Source organism: Cibotium barometz, chromosome 34 (assembly GCF_041138505.1).
Source record: "Cibotium barometz isolate CiBa-2024 chromosome 34, ASM4113850v1, whole genome shotgun sequence".
Classification (NCBI taxonomy): Eukaryota; Viridiplantae; Streptophyta; class Polypodiopsida; order Cyatheales; family Cibotiaceae; genus Cibotium; species Cibotium barometz.
In genome coordinates, this window is record NC_141079.1 from 25499511 (window position 1) to 25512888 (window position 13378).

Genomic DNA, 13378 nt, shown 5'->3' on the forward strand with positions numbered 1-13378 from the left:
TTCAAAAGCACTTTCCAAAACTTTTGTACATATGCATTTACCGCCGATTCCCCCTCATTTTGCTTTACCCAATCCCACTTCATTGTTATCTCATTCAATGCATTGGGAGGCAAGAATCTAGCATAGAACCTCTTCTTGAACTCTTCCCATGATCTAACAGGATTCGGTGAGAGGTTCTCCGTGAGCCACCAATGGGCAGCAGTGCCTTTCATGAACATGCTTACATGCCGGATAATGGATTTCTGAGTGAAATCCTCATCACTGAAAGCAATATCAAACTGGGCAATAAAAGCAAGTGCCTTTGATGCATCATATTCCCCATGATATGTGTCAAACTTCACAGACTTGTCTCCGGCTTTGAAGTCACGAGACTTTGATGCATATGTGTGCATCTCAACATGTTTTCCCCCATGTTTGTCCATTGGGACAGCCCCTGTGACTGGCATCATTTCTGGACCAAAAGGTGATACATAAGGCATAGATACATGTGCCCTGTAAGCATGAGGCATGGCTGGCCCTCAACATGCATTGATACATTTTCAGCCATAACTTCTCCCTCATGAGCACACTCGAAGGCATGAGTGGCATGAGAGATACGCGGAATACCTGCACCAACAGAAAATTGCAACCCATGTTGCATGTGTTGTGCATGCACATTTTCAGCGGGCAATGGCATTTGACATACATTTTGACCACTGCCATAAACATTGTATCCTTCACGGGCTACATGAGGTATTCCTGCATGGCATGAAGTCACTGATTGTTCCTCTCCCATCGCATGGAGATTCATCCTCTTAGACATAAGTTCTTGTTCGGGCACTTGTCGGGATTCCAAGACATGTGGGATGGTTGTCTTTTTTGCATAGGCCATCCTCGGTACGAGCCAAATATGCACGTGCTGCATCCCTCAGTTGCATGTGCAACTCTTGAGCAATCATTGCCATTGCATGATCCATATAAGATTTAGCTTTCTTGGCCTTCAAACGGTCATGTACCAATGGATCCTCGCGGCGATAGAGATTCAATTCCTCTTGTTGTGCATGGAGAAGAGCCTGCATACGAGTAAGTTCAGCCCTCAAGACTATGGACTCTTCTTCTTGCATCTTCTCTTTGCCACGGAACGGCTATCCCACATATTCATGTTCCCTATTGTGTACCACATGAGTTTGCTCATCCTGTAAAGCATTGGAGACATGCATTTCATTGTCCCTGCCTCCTGTATTAGCATCTCCAACATTCATTGTATAGCTGTCCATAATGTTCTAAGTGTAGAGATAGCTAGTGTTCACGGTGATCGTCTCTCACGATAGAAGTGAAAGAGAACCGTATGCTCTGATACCAATGTAACTTGGTTGAACACAATGCTAATCAATACACTTAAATAAACTAAGATTGAAGGACACTTGCTCAAATACAAGAAGTAAATTGCTGAATTGACAAGAGACACACAATGAGCCGGAACGGCCGACCCCTCCCTTGAGTAAATTGTATTACTATTAGAGAAATTCAATACATAGCTTCACGGGCATCCTTTGCCAAATCCTCCATGCCAATGCATATGAAATTCAGCATTTAGAAAACAATAGTATGTCGATGTAGACCGCCAAGGAGCTGCCTTGATGCCCGGCCCGACTTCAGTGCCCATATTCTCTACCATTGGCTCTATGTTCTACCAAGCAAGGTAGCAACATCTTCAAGAGCACATAGGACAAGAGAAATCTACACAGGGAGGCTAAACAAGGAGTCCTGCCCTTCTACTGAATAAGTAATGACAACACATTGTCCAATTAGCTTACCAGTCTTCATAGAAGTTGTTGCAAGCGGAAGCCTTCGCGTTGGAAGCTTTAGAAGTGTTGATATCTTCGATTTGCCGCAATCCTTCGCGACAAAAGTCTTCAAGAGGATGAAGGGAACCCTGGGAAAGCTTCCCCTATGGTTCAACTTGAGAAAGGAAGGCTGAAATTAGGATTTTCAGCAAAAAGACCAGAAATTACAGCAAAAATGAGAGCTGTTTTGCTGAATTTCAGTCATTGGGAGTGAGTAGGAGAGTGATTAGCACTTGGAAACACTCTTGGAAGCTTGGAAAACACCCAAGCAAGTTGGGTATGGCTATGGAGAGCTTGGAAATGGAGAGAAATGGTGAAAAAACAGAGTTTTCAGCCTCCAAAAATCCTCATGAAGAGAAAACACGAATTTTCTCTTAATAAGTAAGTGAATTGGGTGTTGGAAATAAGTGCTCACTAGGAGTACTTTTTGTCTTGGTCATCTCAGTGTATGCCACGTGGCACTCAGGGATTTATCCCATATGCACTCATGCTCAGCTCTTGTACTTTCCCCTATATATTCAAGGGGTCACATCAATGGAATCATCTCAGTTTGCTTCATCCCTCTTGCACTTTTCCCATGTTCTAGTTTTGTGTGATACCATGCTAGATTTCTAACATGGTATCAGAGCATGTAGATTCCTCTTCTCCTCAGCCCTTTAGTCTAGATCTAGCCATAGATTTTCTCTAGGTCTAGCTTCCTTTGAGCTTTGTCCCATCGGGGGTCTTAGACCCAGCTCTGCAGCGTTCTTTTTGGTCTTCTTTTTACTACTGCTGCTGAAGTCTCATCAATCGCCAGCACCGCGGCCATCCCTGAGCCCAATGGCGCCGTCACCTCTGCCGTAAGCTCCTGCGGCGCCATCTCCGCCAGATACAGCATCGGGCCCGCCAACTGTAGCAGGGTCCCCCAACCTTTCGTCGACGGCTTCTCCTAGCGCTACGCCATACCCACTTTCTTCATTATCGCAAGCGCACACGCCAAGCTCAATCAGAGGGCTCTCCTCTTCGTCTCTCTTCTGTGCCGAGTGCCACCGCTTCTGTTCAGCAAGCAGGCCGACCTGCTCTCTTTCCCTTGGGTCGTCTCCATTTTCTTCATTATTCTACAGCCAACAGGCCGCTTCTGTCGACACCTTTCTTGCTGCTGGTGCTGCAACAACAACTCGTTTTCAGTATGGGCAGCCCCCATTCTCTGTTCAAGATATATTCTCTACTGGCTGCTCCACTCCTATATCAAAACAAGGTATGAGTTGGTGCTCCTTTGCTTCTGACAGGCCCGTATGCCTCTCTCTCTGCAGCAACATTTCCTCTAAGAAATCTCTGTTTGCAGCTGCCCTTCTCTCGGGTTACCCCCTGGATAGCATGTCTGTGACATGGGCTTGAAAGGGTGGAAGACCTGAGGTAAAAACTAAAATGGATTATCCTTTGTATGCTGCAATATTCTCAGTTCTATTTTATTCTTAAAAATTATTTTTCAGAACTGAATTTTATCTTGTAAGAGAACAGACACTGCCCATCAAAATAGGGGCAAGACCTTCTCATTTCTGATGCTGTCTCTCATTTATTTATCTTTGGCATCTCTTCTTGGGTACTCTGCCCTTGCTCTCTGCATAAAAAGACCTTTTTTTTATCTCTCCTACTTTGGTCACCACATGATGTAGGCCAAAGAGGACCCTGTTCTGGACTTACCTTCCCATCTCTCTCATATTTGTCTATGCTTTCATGCTATCTACCACCATTGATCACCAATGATGTAGATCATGGGGTAATGTCATGTCTACATGGACTTATCTTTGTCCCTATCCAAGAGGCACCCCTGCATTACTCACTCTAGCAGGAGGATTGACCTTGAGGAGGGATTATCTATCAAGGTCCATCTCTCTGTCTATCTACAGTCAGTCAGTCTCTCTGTCTATGTGTCTATCTTGTGTGATCTTACAGTCATATATCTCTGACACTCTGTCTATCAGTCTATATGCCTATCTTTTGTGGATTAGTTACCCACATGTCTTTGGCATTTTATCTATGTCCCCATTTATCTTCTATTTGTCAGTCTCTCTCATGTCTATCTAAAAGTCTCTCTCTCTGTGGGACCACTCTACTGGCTGATTGTCTCTCTCTCTCTCTGTCTATGATCCACTCTTGTCCCTACCCTTGTGGACCCATATGAGGATATCACTTGAGGAGGGGTGTCTCAGGATCTTTGTCTGTCATGTCTTGTCTCTCAGTCTATCAGTCTTTATGTCTGTCTTCTGTCTTCTAGTCTTGTCCATCTTGTCTTCTAGCTTGTCTCTCAATCCTTGTCTAGTCTCTCTGTCTTGGTCTTATCTTTTGTCATGTCATAGTCTTGTCTTTTGTCTTCCTCCTAGTGTCCACTTAAGGAGGGTGTTGGAAATAAGTGCTCACTAGGAGTACTTTTTGTCTTGGTCATCTCAGTGTATGCCACGTGGCACTCAGGGATTTATCCCATATGCACTCATGCTCAGCTCTTGTACTTTCCCCTATATATTCAAGGGGTCACATCAATGGAATCATCTCAATTTGCTTCATCCCTCTTGCACTTTTCCCATGTTCTAGTTTTGTGTGATACCATGCTAGATTTCTAACATTGGGGTCCAATCAGGTGAGGGGACATGGGGAGATGCCCATTTATGAGTAAAAAGGGAGGATCAAGTCCTGGACATTGAGTCTTGTCCGCCTCGGCACTTCAATGAGTGTGAACTTGGAAGCGGTCATAATTTATAAGTGACTTTTGGGCGCCCAAACTTTAATGAAGTGGGAACGCACTCACTTATAAATATTGGCTAAGTTCTAAGGGCTATTTGAGCCTAGATTGGGTAATCCTTACCACCTGTTCACATGCCACACAACCATGTCAGCAGACAGTTTCACACACACGGTTCACGGGCGGGCGTTCCCTAGCCCGGAACTACACATAGGTCATGCAGGCATGAAAACAGCATGCAATTTCATTTGCAGGCAAGCACATAAAGATGCTATGCAATGCAGCATTGGCATGAGCAATTTCCATTCATGAAACCATATAAGACCAGGCGTTTCCAGGCAAGTATATGCGATACCAGACCCAGTGGAAAGCCAATCCTCCAGGCGTTTCCAGGCATGTACACAAAGGCAAAAGTCCCAACAGAAAGCCAAGTCCTCCAGATATTCCGGGCATGATAACATCAAGTCCCAGCGGAATATCATATCCAACTATACAGCATGACACGTGTCAATCACATGCATAGGCACATTCCATAAGCCATGGACACCAATCCAATATGTACATAGTGTGAAAGCAAGAGTGAACCATTCGGGTGGCCAAATGGTGACAGGGTGCGTAAGGGTCAATTTTGAAACCAGCTATACAAAGATGGAAAGGGCGTTAATAAGGAGTCAAGGAAAACGGTTCAAAGAGTAGACAAGAAACAGAAATGGTCTTCACATGTAAGCTGACGGTATTCCAAACAAAACAGCACTCCATAAAGCCCTCGTAAGCAATGGGTTCGAAAGGAATTACTAATGGCACAAGGTTATTACCAGGGCAATACAACAGTATGGATACCCACCAGTGGCCACTATTGCAAATACGCAAATACCTACAAATACAAAAGAAATGGGCAGTAAAGGCATTCAAAACCAAGTTCCGACCAAAACAAATGCTAGGAGTGCACAAACACTGGTTTGGAGGAAGAAGCCAATCCAACAAGATGGACTAAATATAATAAAACCAATACCCGTAACCACCATGATCAAGGAGCTAGACAAGATCATTGAAAAGAAGAAAAAAAAGGTGCAATAAGTAGACACCGATACAAACCCCAATCCACAGGACTCAGTAGAAACACTCTTCAGTTGGGTGCCAAAGTAGCACCTTGGTTAAAATGCCTACAACAACACCTACCCAGAAGTGTCAAAGTACCACCTTGGTTTCCATGGCAATAAAAAAATGAAGGTATTCACTACTCAGAAATGGATATAAGGTAAAAATGGGTATCATTCACTTCATCTAATCTTTGAATGCATGGTTGAGTGTTTAAGCATGAAGAGAAATGTGGGGTATCAATCTTGCACACACTTGGCACAAAACAATTCACACAGTGAACTGGAACAAAACAGTTCACACGGTGAAACATTCTAAGCAGTTCACGCCATGAACAGGTCATAAAGATTCACGCCGTGAACTGGTCCTCAAGGGTTCACGCCATGAAATAATCAAATTTCCTTCCTTTTTCGTCATTTTGCATTCGTCGTTCATCGTGACCATCGAGGACTCTCTTCGATTTTCTCCTTCCTTCATCGTGTGCAAAATCGACATATACGGGTTTGAGGTGGGAGCTTATGCCTTGTTTTTGCATTTTCCTTCTTTTCGTATTTTCGAATCTTTTCTTCTTAAGCATAAATCGCATGATTAGAAATTATTGATTGCCCTCCTTGTCGTCAATCTCATTCGTTATCATCGTTGCACAAACCCCGCGCTCTACGGGTCAATCACATCATGCATTCATGAAAACAAGTTATTCAAACACGAAACAACTTCACTATTCAAGGTACAAAACCTGCAAGTTCACGGCTCAAAGCCAAAACCTACATGTTCACGGCTCAAAGTCAAAACCTGCACTTATACGGGTTTTTCCCATTTCACGGAATTCCTTTCATGGCCTACACTTTCACAGCCTTAGACCATTTCACAGAACTAACTTTCACGGATTTACCCAATTTCACGGAACTAACTTTCACGGGTTTACCCCATTTCACGAAATTCCCTTTCACGGCCTGCACTTTCATGGCCTTGGACCATTTCACGGAACTAACTTTCACCGGTTTACCCCATTTCACGGAATTAACCTTCACAGGTTTACCCCATTTCACAAAACTGACTTTCACGGGTTTACCCCCTTCACGGAATTCCCTTTCACGGCCTTAGACCATTTCACAGAACTAACTTTCACGGGTTTACCCCATTTCACGGAATTCCCTTTCATGGCATGCACTTTCATGGCCTTAGACCATTTCACAGAATTAACCTTCATAGGTTTACCCCATTTCACGGAATGGCCTTTCACGGCCTGCATACCTGCACTTTCACGGTATTTCACCAACTCACGAGTTTTGAACCCTGTCATGTCACAACAGTTGTACCCCCTCAATTGCTCACGCTACTAATACACTTCCTATCAAAATTAACCTTGACACCTCCCAAAAAAAAGAAAAGAAAAGAAAACAACAAGGCCCTCACCAGTCTATGGATTGACCTTTTTCTCAATGTATAGATGTCGACCTCAGCAACATCTGACAAGCCGCAGAGACCCCGGCGGTGACACAAGCCATTGCAACAGGATCCCCAGTGAGCAAAAAGAGAAGACCCACATGGGGTCCGAAGCTGAGCTACCTGGGTCAGTATGCCCAGGCATTCCATGGCGTGATCATCAGCAGAGAATTCCACACTGCGCATGGAAAGGTAGCTTTACAGTACCACAATCCTGAGTGCCTACAAATTTTGGAGGATGCCGAAGTCAAAGAAAAGCTGGAGAAAGTGAGCCTAAGGGCAGATGGCACAAAGTCCATAGTTGCAACGGAACGGGAACGGGAACGAAACAAAAGCAACCCTAGGAGAACGGGAACGAGGGGGAACGGAATCAGGGAACGACCTAGATAATTCCTAGAAATGACAATAAATCTTAACATACAATGCTCATTTATATAGCCAAATCAGAGACACACTAAAGTCTAGTGCACCACAATTTGCATGGCTAGATACTAACACTGAACAGATCTCACAAGTCAAAATAAATTAGCCCACATCATACATGACATAAGTGACAAAAAGCACAAAATGTGGCCCACAGCCTAGATAAAAGAAACAATCCAAGTCCAAAGTCCAAGCCTCAAGGTGACATGCAAATAGTAAGGAGATATCATGCATGGCTACTGCCAGTGAAGCCGATCGCTTTGAACCCGAGTAAGCCATGATTTTTGCAAATTCGGGCAAAAAGTTGAATAGACTTTCAAAGTTAACCATTACAGAGAAATGAGTCCTTTTTCTGTCTATTGTTTAATGGGGAGAGACTGTGCAGTCCAGATTGTGACATAGGTAATTTTTAAAAGACCAAAAGTTCAAACAAAGAAAGAGAGAGAAGAAAGAGAAAAGCTTGCTGCCTTGCCTTGTAAAGATGTAAACTGTTGAACTTGAGTCTTGATCACTCTATTGCGCAGGTTGCACTATTGTTGCTTGCAGGTTGGTACCAGGCACAATGTTGAGAACTTGAGTGTACTACTGTTGTGGACTTGTAGACTATAGTAGAATGTAGTGTACACTGTACACGGCAAGGGCTGGGGGCTTGGAGGCTGGGGCGACTCATGGCTGGCTGGCAACTGGAGCAGGTTGTAGATCAGCTAGATGTACTGCCTGGTACAGAACAGTACGGGCAGGCAGGCAGGGCCTACAGGCGACAACAGTACAGGGCCACGGCCCACAGGTGACGGGTAGGCTGAAGGTCGGCGACTACAGTACGGGCGTCGGGCAAGCTGCAGGTCAGTGAACTTTCGAAAAGCAACGAAAGGCGTCAACAGTATGGGCGTCGGGCTTCCTTTAAAAAAAAGGAAAAAATCCACGTCATCGTTCCCACGTGGGGAACGGCAGCCCAACGTTCCAACTCGCGTTCCACGGCCGTTCCCTGGCGTTCCACGGACGTTCCACCACCTCGTCGTTCCTGACCCCCGTTTCCATCGTTCCCTTCATGCTGGCCATGGGGGAATGCGTTCCACCATTCCCCGTCGGGGGAAACGGGGTTCCCCTGCTACTATGACAGAGTCTCCCCTGAAATATTGATCTAGAGCTATGTGTGGAATATATCAAGACATATGACAAGGCCACCAAGAGGGAGACAGTGACTAAAGCGGATGGCACCACAGAGCAAGTTTTGATCACGGAGGACTTGATACGTGAGTACCACCACCAGTTAAAATACATACACATAATTATGAAAAGATGCCCCTAGATGCAATGCTGAAGAAGAGTTCGTACAACTCTAATGGAGTAGAATATGACAATATTAAGGATGAAGTAACAGAAAAGACATGCAAGGCAATGTCACTAATTATGCAAGTGAAGCTAGTAGACAGATATAATAGGGTGCCACTAAACAGGATAGCCAAGGTACATGAGGAAAAGGAGGATGACTGGGCCTATTACATCCACAGAGAGATGGAAAATTATCTAAAGGCCCATCAATCGAAGATTTGCAACCCGTACTTAATGACACAGGTACTAAATCACGTAGCTCAGAGGTCTCTTCCAGATCCGGAACCAGAAGAAAGAATGCAACTGGCACTCCTGACAGAACAACCAACATTGACTGCTGAAGAAATGCAAGGAGGACAGGCCATGCTAATGGAGACTAAAGAGATCATGAAGAAGATCAAGAGAGGGAGAAAAAAGAAGACTGAGAAAAAGATAAGGGGCATTATACCGGATGTCGCTGAAGAGACACAAAGGATCGAGGCCGAGCTAGCTCAAGCAATAAAGTCATACCAAGAAGTACTGGGGCAACAGGAAGCGTGTATCAGCTTGACAACGCCTCAAGAGAGGACGGAAGTACAGCATCTAACTCCTCCTCAATGTCCGGCACAATTAATATTCAAGCATCTTTCTCCCCTCAAGAATTCCACAATGTCAAACACACCTGCTGAGTTGCAGAAAGAGTCTGAACCATAAGCATTGCCAGAAGCAGAGCCCCAAGGACATGAAGAAGCTACATCACTCCCAGTACAACTCACAGAAGAGCCATTGGATACATGAAAACGACCACGGGCTGAAGATACACCAAGTCCCAGTAAAAGGCGACGTCTGGAGGATGAGGAGGTGATACCAGAAACATCTTTTCTCCATAATTTGGATTATGAAAGATTCTTTCAAGAGACTATGGAGGGACTGGACGAACTCTTGAACTTCCCACACGCTAGACTGGAAGGGGCTGCAGCAACAAGTGCTTCCCTTTGGGAGCAAGAGCAACGTGTATGGCGGTGCCATCTCCTCACAACCCACATGCTTCATGACCGCAATGCAACATTATGGAAGCAAGTTCAAGAGGCTACCAACCAAGTACAGACATTGCAAGAGTACCTCACAACAGCAAAAGCAACCCATAAGGATGTTATCCTAAAGAGCTTAAAGACGACCGAGGAGCAAGAAGCCAGATACCAAGCACTAGAAAACAACAATCTGGTTTTGAGCCAAACCATTGTGCAAAAGATCAAAGAGAATATAGATTTAAAAGTGCAGCTGGAACAAGCCAAAGAGCAGCTTCAAAAGAAAGTCACACATAACCAGGTGCAAGCGGCTATCCATGCTCAACAGCTACAGGATCTCCTAGCCAAGGAAGAAGAGCTACAAGGACAACTCCATACACTATCCTTAACTCTGAAGGAAACAGAACAAAGAGTGCTCCAACTACAACAAGAAAGAGAACAGAACAACAAAGCAAATGCCGAAAAGATTAAAGCACTCAATGAGACCATCAGCACCCATAAGTCCAATATGCAGAAAATGATGGCTACACACCAAGAAGCTATGGTGCACATCACACAGCAGCTCCAAGAAAGTCAAAATTTGGTTGCAGAAAGGCTTCACAAAATTACCGAGACTCAAGGAAGGGAGGCTGTTGCTAGACAAGCACAAGAAGAAGTAACAGGCGTTTTGAAGAGCTGGATGCTGCGAGGATATTTCCAACCTTCTCACCACCAAGGACTCGCGCATCCAAGAGTTGGAACGCCAACTGGCAATCCAAGAACGCAGCCAAAGACAAGAATCAACAGACGAGATGCGACTACTCCTTGAGCGAGTCTCAGAGATAGGCCAGTTGCCAGTAACTCCTCAGGCCCCTCCTCAAACTCTGACTCTCTTTTTGTCTACACTAACCAGGGTTAGTTCCGTACGTCGTACGACTGAAATCGCACGTACCTGCCGTACGGTACGGTACCGTACGGATTCGTACGATACCGTACGAATTTTTATTTTTTTTTATTTTTTTTGTGGTGGTGTTGTTGTTGTTGTTGTTGTTGCGTGGAGCAATTTCAGTCTTCTAGAGAGCCATTCATCGCCCTTTGCAGCCTATAGGAAGCTCCGAAGCTGTTTGTCAGGAGCGTGTGTACTTGCCATTGCCATATTAGGCAAGCGATCATATTGCCTGATGAGGAGGAGGAGGCAATCTTCATGGAGCTCTATAGTGAGCTTCCATTGCCCCCTCATGATGATACCCCACTGCCTAGAGAGCCCTTGTTTGATGATGATGGCAACCTACTTAGCGAGAATGATCCCCAGAGTGTCTCGTCCACCTTCGAAGAGTCCTCTTCAGAGAACTCTCTTGATGGACACTCTAGTAGTGATCATGTTGATGATCATGCAGATGTTGGTGATGATGTAGACTTTTGATATGTTATAGCTCTCTAGGCATTGGGCATCTATCTCCTTCTAGCCCATCGATGATGTATTGTAGTATGTAGTATACTGTATCATGTATGTACGCATGTTGGCGATCGCCCATGCCATGAGTTTTTGGCCTATCCTTTTGTAGCAATTTTGTACTCTAATGGCATGATGACATTATGTTCATGGTTCTACTATTTTGTAACTTCTTGTCTACAATTTTTAAGTTTAGGAAGTATTTTTTTTAAAAAAAACGTACTAATATCGTACCATACCTCAAAAAATTTTAAGGTACCAATTAGTACCGTATTTTATCGTACCGTACCGTATCGTACCTTTCGTACTAACTAACCATGACACTAACCCTCTCTTTACTTCAATATGATATAAACTTGTCTAGTGATTTGAGCCTAGGAGAACTAACACTTATTAAACAAAACACAGAACGTGATGCTAATCCTATTATCATCATGGGAATTTTTCGGGGAGACTTAGTACTAACTCATCCTAAAGATATTTACTTCTATGCCTTGCACCCCATTGTGCTCAACCTTCGTAGTTGGTGTCCGGTGCTACAAAACTCCAAAATCCTGAACAACAGCGTCGATAAATTAGACCTGTTTGTTCCAGATGATATTCCTAAAACACCGGCCAACTACGAGATTGTAGCCCAAAGTTATCAATGGATCATAAGCCATGGGTGGTTAGAGGTATATAATACTCACCAGCATTTAAATCTATGGGAGTCCTCATTATATCATCCTTTTGGTATTCTAAAACTATATCATAATATCCACAAACATCTAGAAGCCATGTTAACCATCGTCCTTTATACTTTTGATAAAACACATATTGAGTATCCTAACATAACTCCGGAGGATATAACTGAGCTACAAGACTTTATGAAGCTTCACAAACCTAGCCACCCACCCCCAAGTTCAGGACAGGGTCAAGAAGAAACACCAAGTTCATCACTTAATCCTACTTACCCCGTATATTCTAATGTTGCCAGTAAATTACTTAATCCATATCCAAGTGCTTCGCCTACTGACAAATCTCAAGCCGACTTGAGGGCAGTGCTCAAGAAGATTTGGATGGCTCGCTGAAGCCCAGGGACTCACCGATCTCAGCTCTTTTCTTCACGCTGCAGCTTTGACACGGCTGGGAGAGATTCGCGAGCGGGAGCATCGGCTGAGACGCAGCCTTGCTTCACTACAGCGCCTTCAGGAGCAGCAGCCTGCATGTGAGTGGGTGGCGTCCCAGCTGAGCCAGGCACGCCAGGAGGTTAGAGAGGTAGAGGAGCAGAGACACGAGTTTTACTATCGTCATCAGGCCTCTCAGTGGACACAGCTTGGTGATAGAGTGACTGGAGAGTTTTTTGAGATCACTCGACCCCGTCATGCGCGAGCAGGAGTCCGCCAGCTTGGTAGACCGGATGGATCGGTAGCTACTGAGCTCGGAGAGATCAGAGACATTGCCACTGCATTTTATAGAGACCTACTTTCAGCGGAGCCAGCCACTGAGGATCGAGATGTTTGCAGACAGACTGTGTGGGCCCATGTGCAGAGGAGGGTCACAGACCGTATGCGTACAGCTCTAGGTGCGCCTCTGTCAGATATTGAGCTTGCCGAGGCCTTGAGGGTCCTGCCGCGACATAGTTGCCCAGTGGAGGCCGGACTGATGCCGGCCATTTTTATGCGCTATTGGAACCTTTTGGGGCCAGGCCTCCGCAGGGGCTTTCAGCATGTTTTGGACACTGGGGTGATGCCGCAGAGCTTTTCAAAGGGCTTGATCTATCTTATCCCCAAGGGGGAGGGAGTATCAGATGATATTCGGCATTGGAGGCCTATTACGATCCTCAATATTGTCTACAAGGTCTTAGCAAAGGCCTTGAGTTTGAGGATCCAGCCCTTCCTGGGGGAGTTGATTCATGCTACTCAGACAGGATTTGTCAAGGAGCGCAGTATCCTTGACAACATCTTTACTTTCTGGGAGGCGACGGCCCGAGCTAGATTTCTTGGTGAGGACTTGGTAGTGATGCTTCTCGATTTTGAGAAGGCATACGATAGAGTTGATTGGGGTTTCTTAGAGGGCACTATGCTTCGCCTGGGCTTTGAGCCAGGATGGATCA

The 13378-nt window shown here is 45.0% G+C and overlaps 1 protein-coding gene across 2 annotated transcripts in view; it reads right to left on the reverse strand.

Annotated features, from left to right (window-relative positions):
• Positions 1–13378, reverse strand: part of LOC147618822 (uncharacterized) — a 121019-nt gene that overhangs the window by 58262 nt on the left and 49379 nt on the right. The gene's annotated exons all lie outside the window — the stretch shown is intronic.